The 17,855-nt window shown below is 41.8% G+C and overlaps 1 protein-coding gene across 2 annotated transcripts in view; it reads left to right on the plus strand.

The window, feature by feature from the left end:
• Positions 1–17,855, plus strand: part of LOC117545965 (F-box-like/WD repeat-containing protein TBL1XR1) — a 74,276-nt gene that overhangs the window by 25,382 nt on the left and 31,039 nt on the right. For both annotated transcript variants that reach the window (XM_034216014.1, XM_034216016.1), the window contains exon 2: positions 14,565–14,630. The gene's annotated coding sequence lies outside the window, so the exon portion shown is untranslated. The remainder of the gene's footprint in view (positions 1–14,564; positions 14,631–17,855) is intronic.

A 17,855-nucleotide genomic window follows, 5' to 3' on the forward strand; every position in this document is an offset into this window, starting at 1 on the left:
GTTGAACCCAATGTGAGCAAATTACTCTGAATGCTGCGACGCAGCACCTGAGATTACTTCCAAGAAGTTGTTCACGTTCTCAATTTTTTACGTTTAACGTTATATTCGTTCGGTACACTTCGGTACACACCTGTACCGAACCGAAGGACCCGTACCGAATAATTTCGGTACGGGTACGTGTACCGTTACACCCCTAGTTTTTTGTAAACATATGACAAATGTGTGAGGGTGATGACGTCAGAGCATCGTCCTATGTGCCGGGCTTAGCCCCGGACAGCCCCAGCCCAATTTAACCCCTGGGTATTTGTGAGGGAGCTCCTTTATGGCATTACCCCGCTGAAGCTCACCAAAGTTTAATATATTTCATGTTTATTGGTCAAATACTGGTTTCTAATGGTTTCTGAGGAGTTTGACTGGAATGAAAGAGCACAGAGTACAGAAGCAACAAAGCAGCATACTGCATTAAACCTGACCTTCACAGAGAGGTTGAAGTTCATGTGGAGAGGAGGCTTCAGTAGTCTGTCTGCACTCTGTTTAGTTGTGCTATCTTACAATCAATATAGTAAATGTGAGGTAAAGTGTGTCGCCAATGTAACCGGTTAGAACTCGAAGTTGCGATGAGGTCTTAAAATGTATGGAAAGGGTCTGAAAAAAGGTCTTAAAAGGTATTACATTTGACTTCAGGATTCCTGCATATACCCTGTTCTAGTAGCTCTGTAGCCCCATCCACGAGTAACGTTTCCACGTCAGGTATGTTATGTATGCTAGCAGCAACACACTTAGTTAACTACATTATACAAACACAGGTTAATGATTAGAGGTAACTGAGTTATTTATTTAGTTAAAGTTTCAGCTATTCTGTTTACAGTGCTGTCATCACATTATTTAATACGATTTGTTAAAACATTGTTGTTTCTTTTGATGTGAAATATTATTTAATTTAAATAAAAAGCAATGTTAATTTTGTTCAAAATGTGTTTAGTTAATTTAATAATATATGTATTTTTGAATCAAGTATTCATCTTTATTGTCTTCATTGTTAGTTTCCACATGCCTAAAACAACCTCAAGCTACATCTAAAAGTTTATGGCTAAATAAGAGCGTTTGAGAAATTGTGCAAGGCGTAATAGTCCGAATAGTCGATTAATCGTTTCATTAATCGATAGATTAATCGATTATCAAATTAGTCGTTTGTTGCAGCCCTAACATCGAGTCCACAGTTTCCATAACAGGAAAATAACCGGAGCTAGCTGTAGTTCCTGGGTGCGAGGTGCATCCACCTCCCTGCAGCACATACTCTCCACAGCTAAGGCCTATCAAACAAAACGTTTATCAGGAAACCGTATTAAATCTCTCTCCCCCCCCTTCGCTCCTCTCTCTCTCCCCTCTGGTACACAGCACCGTAAGACGTAGTGTGGAGTTGCATTAGGTAACGCGAGATACGGCTCAGGGCTCGACAGTAACGGTTGCCAGGTTCCCATTGGCAACCATTCATAAAAAATGTCAACCACTTCTTGGCCTTTGGTTGCCATCAGTGGCAACCAGTTTTTAACATAAAGAAATAAGGACAGCAAACAGCAAAATGTGCACCCCAAAATAGATCAATGTGAATTATTTGTTGTATTAAGAGTGATCAGTGCATGACATTAAGGATTTTGGGAGATGGCCCTGTGGGCCATCTAAGCTAATTTACAGATGGCCCTGAGCCCAATAGAGATTGCCCTGAAAAATGCTCGCGGACGAAATGACGCACGAAGAGTTTGGGGGGCCTCCCCCTATAGAACATTTAGATTTTTGCAGGTCTTAGATGCTGTCTGGTGCATTCTCTAGACTGAATTATAAGATGAACCACCACAATATTATATTGTTCAATTTTATTCTTAATTTCACTTGTTTGTTTGTTCTTGTTTGTGTGTGCTCGCTTGCATGACCTGCATAGCTATAAGAAATACTTAAGTTGTTGGTCAAGACACTTTCCATCTGATGAAGGCAAATGGCTTCCCAGATGTAAAAAAGTAGAAAACATTACATTCAGTTATAACTGCCAAAACAAACATTATTTACACTATTAAAAATGTTTGTAATGTTATCTACTGTAAGTTGGTCGAACGAATGCCTCCTCATCCGGAAGCTGACCGAGCAGACCCGAGCAGCAGTCGAGAGAAGCCAAGCGCATCCGCGAAGCACACAAAATGGGGACGTCAGAGTTCCCGTTAACCGGCAAATCTAAGTCTCTTCGGTCAAAATTATTTCCCTTTAGCGCAATACCGCTTCAGTTACGCCACTTATGTGACAGACAAGAAGAGTATGTGACAGACAAGAATAGTCAACTCTAATGTCTAACACTTAATGTGGAGAAAGATATGTCCTGTATGGGTTGATTGTGCGTTGATCTGTTGGTAATGCCTCAGGGTTCCGGTGGGCATGTAAATAAATGCATAATACTGCGCTATACTTTGCGGCCTCACCCGGTTGCATAGCGACACTTATTGTTTAGGTGTCTTTTAATAAGCAGGTAGTCATATCATTAGCTAGAACTAGCTGGATCTGATCAATAGGGACATAAACGCGAGTGAAGTCTAATCTGACGGGAGAGAGAGATCAGCTGCTGCTGACGAGTTGATACGCAGCTCTGCATAATCACCTGCAGCGGTGAGCGGAACAAAACACACACTTCAGGTTAGAATATCACACGTAGCTATTTTAACTACCTAAACTAGTTATAGATATGTTTAGTTTTACTGTCGGGTCACTCATTACTGGATCCGCGAGCTGCATAATAGATTGCCCGGTCGGGCAACCAGCAGATGAGGCTCCATTGCCCGAGCTAAATACTAGATGGCCCCGGGCCATCGGGCAGTCCTTAATGTCGAGCCCTGGTGATATTTAATTATTGTTGTGACCAGTCGGAACCTGATACTTAAGTTGCAGGTGCATTGGTGTGATTACGGAGCCAGAAAGCGATGCACGTTTACACTGTGGGGTAAAAAGTTCGGCCAACCCGTCAACATCTCAAACAAATGTTCAAATTGATTCAACTGATAAAGCACAAGGTGAACCCGAACGAAAATCAAAAAGGAAATGGGTAAAGTCTTGGGAGGCGAAACATTCTGCTGGTAAAAGTTCCTTCAATATAAGAGTCCCGATCTTATTACTACCAAAATAAAAGTGCAAAACGAAAATTTACCATAGAAAAATATTGGCATAACAATATAAAACACTTCTATAAAAAGATAACACATTTTAAATATAGTTAGACATATTAAAGGTAATTTACAGCATTAATAATTAATATCTAATTCTTAACTGTGAATGGTTTTCATGTATTTAACATTAGAAATGTATTAGTCTGGCCAATCCAAGACTTCAATGCTGAAGGGCCAATGGATCTATGGTGGGGGTCAGCACAAAGGTCAAGAAAACCCAAACTTGAAAGGGAGACAACGGATACCAAGAAACTAGTGACTTGCTCAATTCATTTGTGAGGGATCTGTGAAGAACATGACAACAGCTGCACTACTGGTATTTTGTATTCCAGCAATTGAGGGTGGACAAGTTTACTACCACTTAAGTTTCAAATAATTGTGTTAATTACTTATTGTAAAGCATTTGAACATTCTTTTGTGTCACATTGTCATTATTAAGTTGATGTATAACTGTATAGTATCTTAATTATTTAAAAATAGAGGTGACTAAAAATGGCATCCATATTTTCATGCCTGGTTGCCAGCCTGGCAACCACTTTTAAAAGTTAGCGTTGAGCCCTGCCGGCTGATACTTGCGCATTAGTTTCTGTTAGGGCTGAACGATATACCGTGTCATGGCGATAACCGCGATATGCGCATGCGCGTTATTCACACCGCAGGGACGTGCGGTTTTATTCATTTTTTTAAAAATGCTAACGCACTTTAGCACAGAATTCAGAATAAAGATAGCCTTATTACTTATCGAAACTGCACATACAATATATCCGATTAAAGCTGAGACTCCACAGATTACTTAAGTATAATAATAATAATTAATTAATAATAATTAATTAATAATTCCTTACATTTATTATAGCGCTTTATCAATGACTCAAAGCGCTTTACATATACACACATTACACATATATGATACATGCAATGGTCACCACTGTGGACAATACCCACAGGAGCAAGTTCAGGTGAAGTGTCTTGCCCAAGGACACACCGGCTTTACAGACGCAGCAGCGGCAGGTTTCACCCCTTGATCTGATGATCATTGCACAGCGCACTGCGCCACACCGTCCATCTTCACGCCTCGAGGTCATCGAGGCGCTTTTACAAGTACACATTGGTATTATACATGTACTGTGGACAATACCCACAGGAGCAAATCCGGGTGAAGTGTCTTGCCCAAGGACACAACGGCCTGACGCAGTGGCGGCAGGAGCGGGTTTCGAACTGGAGTTCCCCAGCACTCCCCCTTGATCTGATGATCGGATGCACAGACCACTGCGCCACCCGTCCCATGGTATCTAAGTGATCCGATCTCGCAACAGGAGAAGCAAACACAGACATCACAACACGTACCTTTTACGGGAGATCATCTCACCGTAGTTGTCAATCTGATTAAAAGACGTGTTCAATGGCATTAAAACGAGAAAAAACGCGGCTGAATCGGTTGATCCATAGGTTGATAATGTAAAAATCGGAGCACAAAAGTTAGCTGCTAATGGTAGTCACCAGAGTGTATGCAGCTTCCGGTTTTGGCTACACGTCACTCTCACTCCTTATTTGGTAATGTGTGTATGTTAGGCTGCGCTGGACTGCCACATAGCCAAGACCGGAAGCAGCAGCCACTCTGGTGGCTACCATTAGTAGCTAACTTTTGCTCTGCGATTTTTACATAAAAATGGAATTATGGATTATAAATGAAATACTTTTTTTATACAGAGACGTTAAAAACCTATGGATTAACCAATTCAGCCGCGTTTTTTATCGTTTTAATGCCATTGAACACGTCTTTTGATCAGATTGACAGCTACGGTGAGACATCTCCCCTAGAAGCTACGTAAAGGTACGTGTTGTGATGTCTGTGTTTGCTTCCCCTGTCCGAGTTCGGAATACCTAAATCATCTGTGGAACCTCAGCTTTAATCGGATATCTTGTATGTGCAGCTACGATAAGTAATAAGGGTACTTTTATCTTGAGTTCTGTGCCAAAGTGCGTTAGCATTTTTTGCTCAGGGGTCATTTAGATGCTTCTAATGAGACTTGTATTTTGTTTTGGTAAAAATGGTTTGTATCATCAGTTAGCTGAGATTATTTCCGTTAATCTGGTATAACACATTAATAGGTTCTTAAATATTAAGATCCCCTGAGACACAGTGTCGTGAAAAAAATAAGTAAAGTACCCGCCGGGACTTTGGGGCTTAACAGGTTAAAAAAAAAAGCAATATATACCGGAGGGGGGGGAAAAAATCGCGATGTCAGTTTTTTTCAATATCGTGCAGCCCTAGTTTCTGTTATGGATCAGTATCAACAATCCTGCCAGAAACGTTACTATACTATCAATACTACTTTAGTTATAGCCTGATATATGATAGCTAACTTCACAATGTTGTGATGTGACGTTAGCTAACATTAACTGTAGCTAACGCCGGTCACTCACCAAGACAGCTGCCCTGTTCTCCACTGGTTCTCCTCACACCACAGCTCCATTTCTCTCCGATGGCTGTTATTTCTTCTAATCCTTGGCTGCTCCTGGTCTCTTGGACGCCTAGCAGGCTCATAATTATAAGGTTGTGGTCCGTCGTATGCATTCGAATATACATTTTCAACTTCTTCTGTGTCAAAACTAGCATTGTGATCCATGTTTATTCATACGTTAGACTGGCCGCTCTCCCTGATGTGACGTCACACGCGGGTGTTCTTTTTATGTGGAAGTAAAAATGTCTTACAAAAACGACGCCTGTAGTGTATATTTATGTATATCTTTTTGAAAATCTAGTGTACATAATTTTCCTACACATTTATTCACTGGGGTCTCTAACCTGCAAGTTGCTCTTTAACTCCAGCTAAATGTCATGGGATCCTCGCAGTGCTGTGGCTTTTGTTGCATTATTATCAGGCATAGCTGGGGCTGAGCTCTGCCTCAGAAGATGATGTGTTTATCTGTTTTGCAGGGTTAAATCTAAGGCTTGTGTGAAAATAGGACTCATCTCATCATAGATGTGGTGTTAACATGTACTCAGTTATATGACCCATGTTTATGATGTGGCATTTTTGTTGAGTTGAAGGCCTGTGGCCCATAAGCTTTGCATATACACAAGGAAGCAGAGATTTGATGTCTTCTGGAAGGTGTCAGATTACTGTACAGGCTGGTTGTTATGTCTGACATGGATTACACTGTCTGTTATATGAGACAGGAGAGATGTAAGGGGCAGCCCAATAACCTCTTAATGCAAAGTGAGAGTGTGCAAAGAAATGGTCGGCAGAAGCTCAGCCCACAGGGAACCGGGTTCAGTGGAATGGTTCCTGGAGAGGTGCCAGTTCGCCTCCAAGAACAAGAACTTAAGAGAAACCAAAAGTATTGTGTGATGCTGTATTTTGCAATTGTGGTTTTGTTTTTGTTGACAACCATGCTGTGTCTTGTTACTTCCCCAAATGCAGACAATTAACCAGTGCTAGAGAAGAGCTGATATGGTGTTACATGAATGACATTAATGTTAACTGTTTTAGTCCTTTTTAAATAAAGCATCAAGATTACTGGGATTTTATACAACTATTTATTTACAAAGTTGATAACCATACCTTTCTGTATAACATTTTCACACCAATATTATTGTGGCAGAAAATATCCTGGTAAAGTTAAAAAAAATATGAATAAGATATTTCTGAATGGTATGAAACAACAATTGTAAAATGACTTCCCTTAAGATGCACACTCATTAACACATTTGCTCGGAGTTCCTATGATTGCATGGTCTGTTTCTCTTATGTGTGTTTGTGTGAGGAGTTACCAGTTAACAATATCAGCTAAATGACACAGAGGAAATTAGATATAAAAAATGGAATGGTAAATGGCCTGCTCGTTGCTTTCCTTGTCTTTATGACCATTCAAAGCACTTTTTCAAGTCAGCATTTCACTTTTTACTGCCCCTTTCACACCAATGCGTTTTCAGCTCCGGCTCGGAGCTGGAGCCTGAAAAGTGCCGGTTTTTCCTGTTCACACCGCAGCGGCGCCGCCTCTTAGCTCCGGAATTCTTTTTCACTTCCAGCTCCAAAAAAGTGTCCGTCTAGAGGCAAGAGCTTCGGAGCTAAGAGGTGGCGTCGCTTACGTCTCTCTTACGTCGAGGCGTGCAGGAAACTAACCCCACCTCCCCTGAACATGGGTCGACTGTCATGCCTGCCTACAAGCAGAGTGCTTATAAACACACTTTATAAAGTCAGGCAACACTAACCAGGCTTCGTGTGATTCTGTTTATTTGTACCTTACGTTGATTATCCGTTCACTGTTATTGATCATTGTGGAGAGAGGCAGACGTTTTGTTTTGTATTATAGCAGCTATCGGATGGAATCAATACATGGGCTGCACAGGTTGTCGTGTCCGACTATCACAAGTAGAATTATAATAAAAATACGCCGGTAAAATGTGCCTGTAGAAAACGGTTTATGCCACAATAGGATAGCAATAGCAAGTAGTCAGTTTAGCTTTGGTTGCTATGCTAACATCACCCATTTTATACCAGAGAAACTTTCATAACAGCGTTGTGATGCCAAACAGCGTCAATTCAGACTGACACACATTCACTTAGGCTAAGGGGAACTGGGGATATGTATCAGCTGCTTGTGTGAGTCGGACAGTGAATACTTTAGAGCGGCCGCAGCAGTGTGAGCTAACCGGGAGCTAGCGGGAGAATAAACTCCCGTGGAAGAGCAGCCAACACTGCAGCGGTCGGTAAATGCCGCAGAAACACATTAATAAACAATGAACCACGGCACTCTGGAGAAAAGCATAAGGTTGGAGAAGTCGTTATTTAATCTGGCTTCGTGTGATTAAAAGCAACACGATCATCGACCCGACGCAGTTGTTGTTGTTGTTGTGAGCGCCGTAATGCCGTTGGGGAGCAAATCAGCGATGTAAACGGTGACGTCATGACGCAGCAGCGGCAGCACCAGTCGGGCTCTGGGCGGTGTGAACAGAGCGGGAGCAGAAAAGGGAAACCGGAGCTGAACCAGAAAAGCTCTAGCTCGGAGCTAGAAAGGGAAAAGCGCTGGTGTGAAAGCCGCAACACATTCGTACACTGGAGCCATACAAGGTGCCAACTGGTCATTAAGCCTGATAAACATTTACACACACATTCACACAATAGGTTTTGCCTTTAGGAGCAACTTGGGATTTAGTACCTTGCCTAAGGGCACTTCTACTTTAGGGGCTGGGGATCGAATTAGAATATTGTTGTTAGCAACAGCTCAAAGAAACGTTTTAATTTGCTTACAGCTGTTTCTTCTGTGATTGTGTTTGGGAAATGGCCTTTGGATTTATTATTTCAAACTACGTGAGATCCTACAATGCCTATGTTGTCACTTGCTTAACACCGCACAGTTCCCAGGGTTTAGCCGCAGCAGCTACAGCTCCACAGACTGGGTTCGTTCTGCCACTGTTTGAACAGAAACACACACAGCCCTGTGGCAAAGCCATGTGCCACTGCTAATACAGAGAGCAGCTTTGGGCTGTGTTCACTGTGCACCATGACAATTACAGTACGTGTGGTAGTGACAGTTATATAAATAGTTGGCAGTGTAGTCACCATCAGTATGTTTCCTAACCATCTATTGTCCTGATATGCCATGGTGTGTAAACCACACGTTTCATCAAGATACAATACAATATAAATTCTTTAGACAATACAATTTAGGACGTATACTAAATACCTCTGGGCCAGATAGAACATGCATTACAAATCAAGTAAATAATATTTCAGTTGACCATCTAAATCTAAAATGGTGCCTGAATATTGACTTTTACAGCCAAGATAACTACAGGCTGATCTTTAGTGTCAGTCTGTGAGATTATCAATACATTTTTTAATTGATCTCTATTGACTCGGGCTGTAAAGGATACAGCTGAGGTCATTTCTGAAAATGTGTTGGATTGTAAAACATTTTGCTCTGGGTATGGCATCATAATTGGATACTAGTTTGTGCTGAATTTTAACTTTTTGGTACACACAGACCGCCTCCCCCCCTACACGCACGGCACGCCACGGCACGCTTAAACCGTGCTGTAGTGGAAATGCGCCATTATATTAAAGGGGACCTATCATGCTAAATGCACTTTTGTACGTCTTTTATACATGAATATGTGTCCTCGGTGTTCCAGGGAACTCACCAAGTGTCAGAAAACACAACCCTCTCTATTCTCCTCCATACCCAAATCTCTAAAAAAGGGGCTGCAATGGATCTGATACAGACTGATCCAGATTTGAACACTGTCCTGACGTCAGGGCGGTGGTGCTACAGCTATTGGTCAATTCTCCACCTATCAGGGGAATGTGGGGTTGGGCCACGGCCGGCCATTGCTGCTTGAAAGCGCTGGAGACGCTGTAGTACATATGCCAGGCCTGTAAGTGGCGCTGTAGTCTGCCACAAAAGCAGCGAAGAAGACTTCACTTGCATGGTTGCTATGGTTGCCCTTCTGTTTATTCTCCGCTGTGGCTCTTTTTCTCCCTCCCCGAGGCAAGCGTTTGCGCCTCCTGCTTTAAAACAAATGAATAATGACTCTATATAATCATATGTAAGGGAGAATGTGGAGCGTCGCGGTCATTATGGGGAAAAGAACACAGACAGGCTGATCAGGAGCCTGACGCGAAGCCCCGCATAGAATATAGCAATTACAACAAATAATAAATAGAGTCAATATTCAAAACAAATATATTCATTTTCTTCTTGTCAGAGTTCATAGATGAGATTCATCTTGAGTTCATAAAAAAACAAATTAAAAATCGATTTTTCTAGCTACAGCCAGTAGTAGTAGTCCACTTAATCTCCAGCTTCCAGGAGCAAACAGAGTTTGTTGACAGGCCTCTGTAAAACACTAGTTTTTGTTTTAACTAGAACACTTCGGACAAGCCCTTTACTTCCTGGCAGTGTCTTCAGAATCCGTCCTACCACCCAGGAGTTTCTGGGAGCCGAATCGTCCACAAGAACAACGAGATCTCCAGGAAGAAAGTTCCTTCTGATCTTATTCCATTTATTTCGCTGTTGCATTGTTGGAAGATATTCTCTGACCCATCTCTTCCGGAAAAGATCAGCCAGATATTGTTCATGTCTCCATTTTCTTCTTGAGTACAGGTCCTCCTTCACGAAGAGTCCAGGTGGCATAACAGGATTAGTTGGTTGATTTGCTGTTTGGAGTAGGATGTAGTAGCTTTTGGGATGGCTCCTATCCACTGGTTTCTTTTGACCCATTGTTTGCAGGAGAATTGTATTCTTCCGCCCTGTTGTATTCAGCCGTCGCATCAGATGTTCTGTGCAAAAGGTTGATGTGCTGCCAGGATCAAGAAAGGCATATGTATAGTTTTGCTGCCTTTGGAAACTTCTATTTGCAATCTTTTCCAGCCCCGATGTCCTCTTCTTTATCCAGAACGACAGGAGTTCCACTGACTGATCGTTTAGTCCAATTAGTCATGTGGTCGTTTTCATTCTCTGTTGGTTTATCAATGTGTAGAATGCTAGGGTGCCTTCCTTGGCAGTGTAGGCATGTACTCCTTTTCCTACACGCTTTGCTCACGTGTCCCCTGGTTAGACATCAGGCATATGCATTGTTCCTTCAATAGTTGCACCTTTACATCACGTGGTTGCAGCTTTAACATTTCACATTCATTCAGCGAGTGCTTGCCTTTCTTGCAAATGCAACAATTACCATCCCACCTATTTGTAACCAGGCTTTCAGGTCGTTAACAGCTTTTTGGACTTGCAGTGTTACAGTTCCTCGTTTCTATTGCCATGGCAAAGCTACTACTTTTACCTCGTTGGTTGATTTGCTGTTTGGAGTAGGATGTAGTAGCTTTTGGGATGGCTCTCTGGGATGGCATAACATCATGAATATTACCAAAGAGCGGATCTTGCAGAATGCTGGCTTGCTTCTCTATAAACATAACAAGATCAGAAAATGTGGCCCTTCTTTGGTTTCGTTCCAGAAGCTCGAATGCTGTATTTCTCCACTTTTCCTTCAGCTTGTATGGCAGTTTTGACACAATGAGTTTTAAAGTAGATGCAAGATCCAGTTCTTCCATGCTTTTTAGTTCCTTCATAGCATTGCAGCATCCTCTCAGGTAAAGGGCATAGGCATGTAATGCTTTCCCATCATCAGGTTTAATCATGCTCCATTTGAGAGCTTTCTCCATTTGGTCATTTGCAATTTTCAATCCATCTCCAAAGTGAGCTTTCAGAAGTCTTCGTGCCTCAGCATAACCTCTCTCTGGTTCCATGTGAAAGCAGCTCCTCACCAGTTCCCTTGGTTGGCCACTAGTGTATTGTTCAAGGTAATAAAGTCTATCATCATCACAACTAGTTTTATTCTCAATGCCATATTTTAAATGCTTGCATGAATGTTTGGAAACTTAAAGGGTCACCATCACATACAGATATTTGTCTGGAGGGAAGTGAGGATTGTTTCTGATGTAACATTTAGTAAATCTGCAATATCATTTTGCCTCTGGATCACAGTTACCAAATCTTTACTATGACTACTAGAGTCTGATTCCTCAGAACTTTCACTCCTTGGTGGCTCTGATGTTCTCGGGCTCAACAGTGGAGCTGGTTCAGAGGGGTCTAATGCAAGTGCAGGTATTTGAGCTCTGGGTTGGCTGTGAAGTGATGTTTTAGCAATGTGGCTTGTTGTCTTAGAATGATTTCTGATATGTGGGATTTTTTTGGGCAGGATTATGGGATTCTTAGCATTTACTGGCATAGCTGATCTGTTAATCCTCCCCCCAACTCCCAGTATACTTTGATCAAGGATTGGGTCCATTTTTAATATAGGGCTGTCTTTTTGGCAGCATTTCCTTTTTTCAAGGAGGTTAATGTCCTGTGCAAAGTGTTTCCTTGGTTCAAATGCAAGTATGGCCATTTCAGCATTGTCCATTTACTCACTGTTCTTGATCCGTCCTTTGTTTACTCGCGGCCCTCCACATGGCTCAACAGCTGATCGTTGCGCTATCCTTACGCTCTGTCCACGGAGTATCCTTCTTCCATTCACAAATCTCAAAAACTGGGATTCCAGTCAGCGATGCGTCTTTAACCTCAGTTATTCCAGCGGTCCGGAGTCTTTGACTATGTCGTGGCCCATTCTTGTGGGATATCTAAAAACTGTGCCACGTCAACAGGGATCCGCTTCTTGACTCACACGTTAAAAACCATCCAAATAAAGCTCTGTAGGCGCTGATTTCTTTGCCTTCCTCGGCCGATTGATTTACTTCCATATATTTAAACAGACAAAATGATCAGTGTAACGTGAGTTCAAAGACTGTTCCGATTCCCCGTTCATTGCTGGAGACAATTTCCTCCTCACGCTCAGTCCCACCCCTTCCTTATATCACAGGTGTGGCTCGCAGTTAATCAAGGTATTTTCTCCGAATATTTAATTCGGTACTAATACATAAATGGAAAGAATATATTAAGATCTAAATTAATAAGAAAATAATACACTCATTGTCAACACAGAAAATGGCTCTAACATTTTATCAATTCTTTTGATCGTTCAATCCGCACTTTAATCCAAACATTGCGTCGTCACAAACATTTCTCTCTGCCAAGATAAAAGGAAACGGAATGGAGCAGTCATCCAACATATATCCACATCCCGATCATCTTTACACATGCGTACAGCTCGCCCACTCTCAGCTCCTGGGTGGCGCTGTGTACTATGTCACATCTTTCCCTGCTCGAGTGGTTACTGGTCAAGGCAGATAAAGGAAACACATGTTTTTCATATTTCACGTCAAATCAAGTGGGGGGTTTTCCATCACCGCTGCTGAGGTTCGAGGTCCGGTTTCTACCAGGCTAATGGTGCTAGCTGCTAGCTGGCTCGCTGTTCTTCCCACATGCCCTACCCCGGAGCCTGCGGTCTTCAGACTCTGGCCCCCCGCACCAACCTGTGAACCTTCGGGGATAGAGCCTTCAGTATGGCAGCCCCCACTCCCTGGAACGCTCTCCCTGCGGAGATCCACAAACACAACATCCCCACACTTGACGCCTTCAAAAGGGCCCTCAAGTCCCATCTGTCTGCCAAGGACTTCGGCCCCAAATCTATTTGTTGTTTTGTCTGACTGCCTTTTGTTATGTTATGTTTGTTATGTTTGTTTATACTCCTGTTCTTCCTTGTAAAGCGACCTTGGGTATTATGAAAGGCGCTATAGAAATCCAAGTTATTATTATTATTATTATCTGCTTACAAGCCTCATTCCTGTCATGCCACTGACGTGTTCTCCAGCAAGCCCTCTGCAACCATAAACACTCTGGCCACACCCAACTACTCCTGTTCTCTTTGTGGGAACATTATCAGTGCACTAGGACTGTTAGAGAGGGGAGCAGCTGAAAGGACGAGTACAAGGAATCAAGGTCAGGAAATAGCACTTCTCAGCATTATGCAATCACCACTCTAACACCGCCTCAGTATGCAGCCTTAATAATCACCACAGAATTGAATCGCAGTATAACCAAAAATAGGACATTATAGGCTTCACAAAGTCAGTGTTGATTGCAAGGTTTTTGCAGCGTATTGCTTTACATTACACAAGGCCATCTGCTGTGAATGTCCACAGTGATCATGGTTTAATAGTTTGCTGTGGTCTCCGTCTGTCCTCACACTGAAGAGGTGAACCATTGTTCACGTTTCTCAATGAGTGTCAGTCACATGGTTAGACCATTCAGTCCCCATGTACTGCTGGCTGACGCTGCATGGAGATTATATTACATTTTGATGAGTTAGGTTCAGAAGTATCTCTAAGCCCCCAAGTCACCCAAGTAAGTGACACATGCATTGAAATCAGCCTGTTTAGCGTGTCTCACAATAAATCATTTTTCATTTTCTTCCTCTTTTCCAAAGCTTATTTTTTAAGACTTTATAATCTGCATTGTTTCCACATGGTTCCCCTATCACAGCCCTCATCTTCCATGCCTTTTGCTGCAATATTGTTACTTGTATTAACACATTATCATCAAAAACTATCAATGAAGATCTGCTTTGTACACATGTTTTATTCATGCACATATTTTCTCAATTGAAAAATGTTCTGGCAGAAAAAAGGTCTGGATTTTGGTGGAAAAAGCCAAATGATATATTTTTAAAAGTGTATGACGATGCTCCATAGCATCCACTTGCATTTAGAGATCAGCAGAAAGCTTTACTGTTTTGAATATTCTTTTAATTTACAGGTCTTGTACAGTCACATTGCACAGAAACCCTGAAACATGGGTTTTGGAAACATGACCTCGGACATTAGTATGCAACAGATGTCCCACGTGTTAACCAACATAGTTTGAATGTCTCTCATCCTATCAAGCCTCTAACGGTCCACTCTCTTGTTGCTGCAGGTTCTGAGCCCATGGTACAAGGCCCTGACTGAACATACTGGTGGGGCATACAGACCTACTACTGTGGTGAGTGATCCCTCTGTCACATATAAACCTGCCTATTCACAGTTAGCTTGATGTTTGTTTCTTAAGTTTGTTGTTCGCTCTTAGAAACAATTCTGATATGTCCCTTAAATCTGTCTCTATCTATCTAGATGACATTAGACTTTTGAAAAATGTCCTTTGTTATGTTATTTGCGAGGTGCTTCTTTGTTACTTTGTCACACATTACTCCTTAAGTGCCAGAATCTTTTGAAACATGTTGCTTGATTTATTGATGGTTTTTGTTTTATTTGCGTGTTTGGGGGAAAATAGAGAAGAAAGAAGTCTTTGTTATAAAACGATTCAGCCCACAGTATTGGTTCACTTCAGCGTGTATGCTGCTCCTCTTCCAGTGTGTGCCCCCATTTGGAAAACACACCACACACGTATTTTAGAAATGTCTCTCTAGTGTGTCCAAAAGAAAGCGTAACATTTGTCCCTGCTTAACCCTGATGCTCGAAGCCTCTTCAGTCCAGAGAGCAGAAGATCGGGTGAATAAATATGCAGAAAGTAAGATTACATTAGAGTTTTAAATTGCGATTGTTATGTTATTTACGAGGTGCTTCTTTGATGTCCTGGGCAGTCGGTGGCTTACACAAGGTTTCCTTTTAGCTTATACCATGTATACATCAAGAAAAACCTATACATGAATATTTGGTATTGCAGATATGATGTCATGCTGGGTATTCAAAAGAATGCACATGGGTGGTTCTCAGGATGTTGAAAACATCGACATACAATGCATTTCAGTACTGATGTTTTACTAAGAGCAGAAGACGAAAAGAAGCACGTTTTCACACCTGTGGTAGATTTGCTATGATCCATATTGATAGTTGAGTTGGTAAAGTTGTTGTTTTAATGTTGGCGTGGTTTGTTTTGAGGTATATATACAATAACGTTGAATATTGCAATAACGTACATTATACATACTAGTGATACGTTAGCAGCAGTGACGTGCGGTGAAGTTCATGGCTGGTGAGGCACTGACTCTTTCAGAGTCAGATTTACAAATATTATATTTTGACTTTTATCGAAATATTCGGTTATTTTCAAAAGCTTTTTTAGTCTGATGCTTCGATTCATTTTAAACAGACTGTTCAACAAAAGGATACCCAAAATCTAAATATTGGATTGTTCTTTCTTAGTAAGATCCCATGTTCATTACAATTGTGGTCTTACCTTCACTTGAAGATGAAGTCCATGCTCTCCTTCTGGACAACAATCTCTAATACTTTTTTGTAAAAGTCCTCCTTATCTTCCTCTAGTTTCAAAAGTCTAGTTTGTTGTTTGCTACCGTCTCTGCGTAGATTAACAGTAGCAACAAGAACCTGTGGGCTCACTTGCGCCCCCTTCAGTGCGGCAGAGGTTATGGCTGCCTCTCCTGGTGCTTTTTTCATTGCCGTTGTATGATGAGACCAGCGAGCTTAAATATCATATATACGTGAAATAAGTTATTTAGAGACTATGGATGGCGAGGATAAATGTAATAAAGGGATCTACAAACATTACATTGGTGACATACAGTGAGATGGTGCAGGCATGCGCTTAGGGCCCGCTTTCCAGACAGTTTCTGTGGGGTGACGCATTCTGAGGTGAGCCAGAGCTCATCTGTGCCTCACCTCACCACACAGTAACTGGCTTGAGCGCGCTCACAAAATAAGTGCTCGTGCTACATTAGTGCCCGCGCTCCAGCCAGTTACTGTGGGCTTACGTGAGGCAGAGCTCGTCCCTGGCTCACTTCTCATCGCTACCCGTAGTTGTAGCGGAGCTCGGCCAATTTGCTGATTTTGACTATAAAAAGCGATTGGAATCATACAGAAATCACATTTACAACACAGATCAGTGGAGACATGTTATTATTATTACTATTTAGTTTTTCTTTAGTTGTTTTTCCGTTACATTGGAGTATGACAGGTGAGGCTCTGTCTCCCCTGACTGCACGTAGCTGGTTAGCAGGTATTGTTATATGCTTAGCTCTGCTTTTCTGTTGCTTTCAGTCTTCTGCCATGTTTTTATCACACAAGTTGACATTGCGATTCAAATTTAAAAAGGAAATGTCGTGCATATTATGTGTATTATCACGCACAAGGATGTAAAAAGGAACATGGTTCTCTACTGCTTCTCCAGTCAGACACATGTATTCCCTGTTAGCTGCTAGCAGCTGTTGATCCCAGTACGTAGACTGCACCTGGCTAATTGCTAGAATACGCCACACAGTTGGTTCAGATCAAGGTTAGAGTCTCTTTAACACAAAAGCGTCATTGTTGGTGCCATTCGAACCACATTTCCCATTAACCCCGTTGCTTCCTGTATCCCCATTCTCTCCCTATAAACATGTTTGAAGTTTATTTTTTGCTTTTGTACCCGTCCATGATTGGGAGAAAGTTTGAAAGCCGCAGTTTGATTCTCATTAGAAGAGCAGTGCACACTTCCTGTTTTCAACCGTTAAAGGATCCAGCAGACTTCCTGTGAACTCTGCACAGTAGTTCAGTGTACAATGCAGGAAAGCCCCCACAGAAGCTACCAGTCTCCATGGCGATGCTCATGTTTATTTACACTTGGACAGCCAAGGTCTTTCTGCCTGACTTAGTGACATTGCTCACTTGGTTTTCTGGTTGAAGCAAGATGTTTTTCTGTGACACTGACGCTGCTGCTCCCCCCCATTTGGCAGCAGGCTTTGTTAACGTCAGCCATATGGAAGGCTTTGTTCTCCTCACTGTAGAGTCTCAGCTCTGCTTTGTTTATTTCATTCATGATGCTTTAAGTCAGCGCTGTGTTCTCAGTCACCCAGTGTGTACTTCACATGCATAGCCTATAAGCACTAGTTCTCACTTTCATAACAGAAGAGAAACTAAGAATGAAGTAATGTCTGCGTAAAGCACGGGAAGTGAATACTGAACTATTTGGAGTCATTTTTCATTGCGGTCATCTTTCTGATACTATGACTATTTGATAGACCATTTAAGCATCTTTATTCTCATTTTCATTGAAAAATATTTCTAAATGATCATGATGAAATGTTTTTGTACCAACGATTTTCTGTATGGTAATATGCAGAATCTGGATTTGTAGGCTTGATCTCTGCACAGCCACAATCAGGGTTGGGAGGGTTACTTTGTAAATGTAATCAGTTACTGATTACTGATGACATGGCTCTGAAAGTAATCCGAATACAGTTACAGTTACGTGTCTTAAAAAAGTAACGTAATC

This window comes from Gymnodraco acuticeps, unplaced genomic scaffold, assembly GCF_902827175.1.
Source record: "Gymnodraco acuticeps unplaced genomic scaffold, fGymAcu1.1, whole genome shotgun sequence".
NCBI classification, from domain to species: Eukaryota; Metazoa; Chordata; class Actinopteri; order Perciformes; family Bathydraconidae; genus Gymnodraco; species Gymnodraco acuticeps.